We start from the raw sequence: 7,279 nt of genomic DNA, 5'->3' as shown, positions 1-7,279 counted from the left end.
TAGCCGCCGCCCCCGTGCACCGCAGCGCTGCGCCCGCCCTCGGTCGAACTTCGGTTGCCGCCCCGAGCTCCGCTCCGGCGAGCTCCGGCCGTCCCCGCCTTTCCCACTTGCTCCAGATGACACGGACGAGCACTGGCTCCTTGCCAATGGTCTCCGCGAGCCATTTGGACGCCGGAGATGCGATCCCGAGGCCCTCCGCCGTGTTCGGCCTCGCCGGCGGCTAAACGCCGGTGGGGTTTGACCCTTTGACCTCGCCGGCCTGTCAGGTGGGCCCCATGGGTCAGGTGATTAGCTTAAGGCTAATCACCGTTAACTAACCCCCCTGACACTGACCAGTGGGCCCAGTGCCACTAATCCTTTAATTAAGATAAAACTAACCCCCCTGTTTAACCCGTGTCACTAACGTGTGGTCCCCACACGTCAGGTTTGACCAGTCAGCACTGTTGACTTGCTGACGCAAGCATGACGCAGTGCTGACGCAATTATTTATTTTCTGGATTTAAATTTAATCAGGAAATTCCAGAAAATTAGCAAAACTTCAAAAAATCATAGAAATTCAACCGTAACTCAGATTGAAATAATTTATATATGAAAAATTATCAGAAAAATGCAATCTATCCATCTGTACTAGTTTCATGCATGACAAACCAACTTATACCTACTGTATAAGTGAAACACTATAAATGGCATATATAAGAGCTTATTTTGGAGATGCATTTGAATCTTTGGTTCAAATGGATTTCACCCAAATAAAAGCTAGTTGCATTAGCTTAATCAGCATCACATCTACATGCCATGTTCATGCATCATATTGTTGCATATGCTTGTGTATTGATTGCCGACACCATTCCTTCTCGATAGGTCCTGCTCCGAAGACCGTTCCAGAGTACCTGTCTGAGGAGCAGTGCCTTCCTTGTTGATCTACCAGGCAAGCAAACCCCCTTGTTCATTCCGATACAATCCTACTCTCTCACTCCTACTCTCATTTATTGCATTAGGACAACAACGTTTCAACTGCTACTTTGTGCTGCGGTAGTTGAACCCATTCCTCTGCATGACCTGTCATTGCCACAGTAAATAGTTGAAACCCACTAGCATGTGTAGGAGTTGATTGAGCAATGTTGTGTTCCTACCATGCCATGCCTGCTATTACTTAGAGTTGTGTCAGGTCTGATTCATTGGGAATGAATTGGAGTGTTACGATATGTTCTAGTGCTGAGAGTTAAGTGTGTGAACACGATTTGGTAAAGGTAGCGGTGAGAGGCCATGTAGGAGTACATGGTGGGTTGTCTCACTGGAACCGTCCTTAAGCACTGAGTTCTATGTATGTTGTCCAATGACTCGATACTACCACACATTGGGATCCTTAATTGACTCTCTCGAATTATTAACCAACTTGATCTCTGTCCAGGAGTCGTAACTAGTTTCTGGTGTTTGTAGGTAGTGTTAGTAGTCTACCAAGTGGCACCCGGCCAGGTGGGCTTGGGACAGACTAGGCACAAGTGGCACGGTGTACCAAGCGTAGATCCACCCGGCGAGGTGGGCTTGGGAACCCTGCACACATCATTTGGGGTCGTGAGCGACACCCTGGCCGGATCTCCTTGCGGATGGAACCCGAATATGCGATAAACCTGGACTAGAGTCTTGTGTGGTTAGTCAGGTCATGGCCGACACCCTCGCCAGGCTTCCGCTTGAAGGTTGCCGAGTTACATGACGTGTACATGACGGGAAGTGGCGAGAGCGTGTGTGAAGAAGTACACCCCTGCAGGGTTAACATGATCTATTCGAATAGCCGGGTCCGCGGTTATGGACTTCTTGGATGCTTACATGGTACATAGATAACTTGAAGTGGATACTATAAAATGCTCAAGACAAGTGTGAGTGTTATGGATGGCTTTCCCGTAGGGAGACGGGGATGAATCCATAGTATTGTATTGTGTGGTGATTAGTGGACTCGTGTGCGCCATATCACCTCAAAGAAGTTCTGGTAGTCGTAGAACAGGATAGCCACAGAGTCAAAGCTGGCTTGCTGCAACTAAACCCCACATTACCCTCCTGATACAAATGCATGTATGATAGGATCTGATGTAAGTCTTGCCGAGTACCTTTGTACTCATGTTTCTTTATTTATGTCTTTGCAGCGGAGACTTCGGTCTTACTAGTGTCTTTGTGGACTTCGACAAGTAGCTTGTACTTCAGCTACGATCTTGATAGGATGCTGTAGATAGTCAGGCTCTTCAGCCTTTTTCATTTGTAGATGTCTATACTCAGACATGTAATGCTTTCGCTTGTTGCTTGTTTGCTCTGAATGTTGGGTCATGTGACCCTTGTTTGTAATAATGCTATGATGGTTCTTTGAGCCTTATCTATATGAGTTGTTGAGTTATGTTGTGATGCCATGTTGTACAACACATACTTGCATGTTATGCGTACGTGTAATGTGTATTGCTATGTGTGCGATCTGACTATCTAGTTGTTTATCCTTAGTAGCCTCTCTTACCGGGAAATGTCTCCTAGTGCTTCCACTGAGCCCTGGTAGCTTGCTACTGTTCCGGAACACTTAGGCTGGTTGGCATGTGTCCTTCTTCGTTCTTGTGTCTGTCCCTTCGGGGAAATGTCACGCGGTGTCTACCAGAGTCCTGTTAGCCTGCTACAGCCCTGTTTACCGGAGTCCTGCTAGCACAGTTGCTACAGCCCAGATTCACTCGCTGATGACCGACACGTTCGATGCTGGGTCCTGTATGCCTGTCCGTGTAAGTTAGTGCCACTTTAGGTTCACGACTAGCCATGTCAGCCCGGGTTCTTTGTCATATGGATGCTAGCAACACTATCATATACGTGTGCTAAAAGGCGCGAACGGTCCCAGGCATGGTAAGCCGACACCCATGGGAATACCGTGCGTGAGGCCGCAAAGTGATATGAGGTGTTACATGCTAGATCGGTGTGGCATGGAATCGGGGTCCTGACACCTTTAGTCCATCGGGACTAATTCCGTCTACGGTCTTTTAATTGAAAGCACACCTGACTTGCACACACCAGCTTAACTTACCGGTGTCTGGAATCACCCACGACACCTGTCAAGTAAAACTCTAAGTGGGGAGGCTACAACCTTGCGTAGCATGGGATCAAATTTATATCACGCGCTCTAAGGGGTGGACTCCCCTCTCGGTCCCAACCGGAAACACCCATGCCCCCTGACCGGATGACTGGCTTTAATCCACGGCTGTGGAATCCTCATCCCGGCCCCTCTGTACGGTGTGTGCTAGAAAGGGGTCGATAACTTACTGAACCGTGCCCTACCTGCGGTAGGGACAAGTGGTAGTACGAAACAAGTGTGGGGGTTACTGGAACAAGACTCGATCTACGGTCGACTCAAAAGATTTAAGTATTCCCTGCATGATCAGCATATGAGTCTATATTTATCCAACAGACATAATCACCACTCATCATACCCTATCATGCCCTACCGGGCACACTCGTCTCGACGAGGAACTAGGGACAAGCTCAGGTCTACCCAAGACAGAGACCTTCCGGGCTTCCTTCCGGCAGGCACGAAAAGCATACGAGGGTGATTATTGTCACAAGCATGACCATTTCCAACAACGAGGAAATTTCCAATATGCATGAGATCATTAATATGCACTCATGAGTTTGAACCTATCACCACATAAAATAACGGACACTCTGTGTTGCGGTGGTATTGCCACCGTGTCTGACAACACCACAAAAAAAATTATTGCCCGAGTTCAGAATGCTTGCCTTCAAGTTGTGGGGAGGCAAGGTGCACTCCCAAAACTTTTGAAAGCTATCTCCTCTCTCCAAAAATCTCTGATTCTACGTCTCCACTTATCCACGTGTGGACAGGCGTGTGTCACTGATAGTGGGTCCGGGGGACCCACTGGTCAGGTTTGACTGGTCTTCCCTCCTTTTCCTCTGCCCGAGCGGGTGTGGGGCTCCGGCGATGCTCACCGGCGAATGGCGGCACCGTTCGGGAAACCGAGGCCATCCGCGAGCTCAGGGGGTCGAGGCGGTTCTATCGGTGGTGGTTGGGTCGATGGGGGAGGAGGGAGTCACTGTCGACGAGCTTCGCGGCAGCCGGTGGCTTCGGGGCAAAGTGAACTTGGGGCTACGGTGGCTCTCCGTCGCAGCCGAGGTGTTGGGTGGCTCCGCAAGATGAAGGGGAGTCGGTTGGTGATGTTGGGAGGGCCGGGGAGGCTCTGGTTGTGATGGACGGGGCCGGGAGGCGGCGGTGGCTGAGCTGGCCGGAGACAGGGAAGGTGGCCTTCCCGGGTCGATTGCTGGCTACGGGAGCTCTAATGGGTGGGCTTGGTGTTGCCCGAGGGCTCAGACAGATGCGAGGCTCCTTAAATAGGCGGCCGGGGTCAGTTTTCCCGCGGTCGTGGATAAGGTCGTCGGCGAACCGCCTCTCTGTAGTGGACAGGGCGACGTGGAGTTGGCTGGCGCACTCCGACGAGATCCATCATGTTCAAGGGGCGAGCTGGCGCGCGCTTATGGCTTGGGCGGCGCCGTCCATGGTAGAGCCCTGCTGTGGTCGGCCGCAAGCCATCGTGGCCGACCTGACGGCAGCGCTGTAGGGTGCCAGGGGCGGCTCTGCGACGAGGGAGGAGGCGGCCATGCTGGTTGCGAGAGGCCAAGGGCCAGAACGGGCGCAGGGTGGGTGGCAGCGAGATGCGGCGGCTCGGTGCACACGCGTGCAAAACGTGCACTCTGGGTGTGCCCAGAACACGCACGCAACATGCTCGGCGAAATGCCATGACAGGCCAGGGATCTCCAATCCACGAGGGGTTTGGCAGGATGGGGATATAGGCTACGACAGAGCCGTGAGACAAGCTGATTTGGCAAAGCATGCAAGTCCAAAGTGCAAACTAAAAACCATGCCCAAACTGGCCATGCACAGAAGGTGTTTTTCAAAATGCTAAGGGCACCTAGGCCACTCTTGGAGGGTCCAAAATCTCCAGATCAGGGTCTCTTTAGATGCAAGTCAGGATGGCAAGGTTAGTTGGCCAAACCTAGAAACTTGCTAGTGCAAAACTTTGAGAAAACCAAATCTGGCCAGAAAGAAAAGGATATGGTTTCATGGACCAAAACTACTCCAATGGGTTCACTCTCTTGGACTTAGGGGTTTGGTAAAGTGTACTACAAGCAGGAGGAAGCTCATGGGTAAAGGAGCAAGTTAGAAGATGGCTGCAGTACAAATCATCAAGTTGGACCAGAATGAAAAAGAGGATGATTCACTCAAATTTTTCAAAGAACATAAATGGGTTTTTGCACAAAGTGGAATAATATGCTCCTAATGACCTCCCCTAATTTTGGTAGAAGTTTTAAAGAAATATTTAAATAGGTTGTAGTGTAAAATTTCCCACTGGACCAGATTTGTAAACTTGGTGTAGAACTCAAAATATCCAATGAATGAAATATCTTTTTGCATAAAAGTGATTTAAAAACATTTCATGACCTCTCCAAATTTTGGTGGGATTTTTAAATAAATTTATCAAAGGGTTGCAGTGCAAATGGAACCCTAAAACTTATGAAAAACCAATTTAAAGAAATAAAGCTCAGGGGAAAAATAATTATATAGATAATCCCACTGATACAAGAATTGTTTTATATGAGAGGGGAAATAAGTCCCATAATAACTGAGAAGTTTACACTAGGGGTAAAAACTCCATAATAATAAATAAAAGAAAGGTTCTGAAATCAAAGGAAATCCAGAAAATAAAAGTTTAAGTTTCGTGGCAAAATTTTAACTAACAAAACAAGGTCAAAATTTTGGGGTGTCACAACACTACCCCCCTTAAGAAAAAATCTCGTCCTCGAGATTTGCTAAGGATTACTTTTTTGAAAATATTACTTTTACCACATCAAACAATTACTTTACTTAGGCGGTAAAATGCCGCTACAGTGAGAGGGCAATAAGTGGTGTAAAACTACAGTGTGGGACACTGGCGCTGCATGGAGAGATCCATGGTTTGGGAAAAAATGAGTGATTTCTACGTCGGACACAGTAAATCTAGAATAAATTCTAAATTCTAAATACGCTGGTCGTACCCGAGAGCACAGTGCTCGCTCTGGCTGACAGGTGGACCTGGGGCCCACTGTCAGTCTCTTCTTCTTCCTCTGGCTCTCTCTTCTTCCTCTCTCCCGCACGCTTTCCCGTGCTTTCTTCACCGGCGACGTTTAGCGTGTAGGGGTATCTAGGCCGTACCGCGGTAGTGCGCGGTGTGCTAGCTGCCGGTGCAGCGTGCACTCACCTCGCGGGCCAGTGCGCTATCGGCACTGCTCGTGGATTCGCCTCCGAACACCGGCGATCGAGCGACGAGCGGCGCTGGTGGACCTCGCCCACCATACACCGATATCGAGCTATAAAATGACCGGGTGCTCCTTTCTTCTTCCTTACACCTGGCCTTGCTCCTCCTTCTTCTTCCTCCTCCTCTGTTCCCGTTTGCCGCAGCTCAAGGTGAGGCTCCAATGGCGGAGGTGGTGCCGGACTGGTACGTGATCCTGGTGTGCGGAGGGCTGGCAGTTGTGCTGGGGCTCTCCGTGCTCCTATGTGCGATGATCCTCGATGATCGTCGTGATGCTGCCGCTCGAGTGTTGGCTCTCCGTGGTGGCGGTGATCACGAGGAGTAGGTGGGTGTGTCGGGTGCTAACTGTTGTCGGGAGGTGTTTAGTTAGATGTAACCCGGTTGCAAGGTTTTACAAGCAGTGTATGTGTTCGAGTGATCGTGGTTGTGAGTCTGCTGTCGTGGTGTTGTGAGAATAAGAGAAATCCCATGTCGTGGAAAGGCATATGATGCAGCAGCTCTGGGAAAAGAAATCTTACTCCAGGAAATCGGTTAATTCAAAGGGAAATAAACCACAACAAAAACTACTCATATTAGTAGAAGCCAAATAATTGACTCGTCGCACAAACTCGGGGTACCACGCATAAGTTACAACACATAAATAAATGTTACAATAATAAACACAGTAATGACGTTTAAAATGGAAACGGTAACCGGACGGGGTCCCGAGAAAACGTCTCTGGTACTGGGATACACTCTTCTTCTATCAGGGGAAGTGGATTGACCAGTCGATGAATGTGCCCCTCCTGGCCGGGCCTCAGTGGTCTGCCGATGGCGATCTGAGGATTTAAATCCGCGAGGCTCTGTAGATAACCCATCACACGTTGGGTTAAATGCTCTTGAGCCATGACGTACTGGACAAGGTTGGCCAGCACTGGGTCTCTCTCAATTCGTCCACCGGGAAAGGATGTTAC

The sequence above is a fragment of the Triticum aestivum genome, chromosome 4B, assembly GCF_018294505.1.
Source record: "Triticum aestivum cultivar Chinese Spring chromosome 4B, IWGSC CS RefSeq v2.1, whole genome shotgun sequence".
Taxonomy (NCBI): Eukaryota; Viridiplantae; Streptophyta; class Magnoliopsida; order Poales; family Poaceae; genus Triticum; species Triticum aestivum.
The sequence above is the reverse complement of the archived record's forward strand: the minus strand, read 5'-3'. Positions refer to the sequence as shown.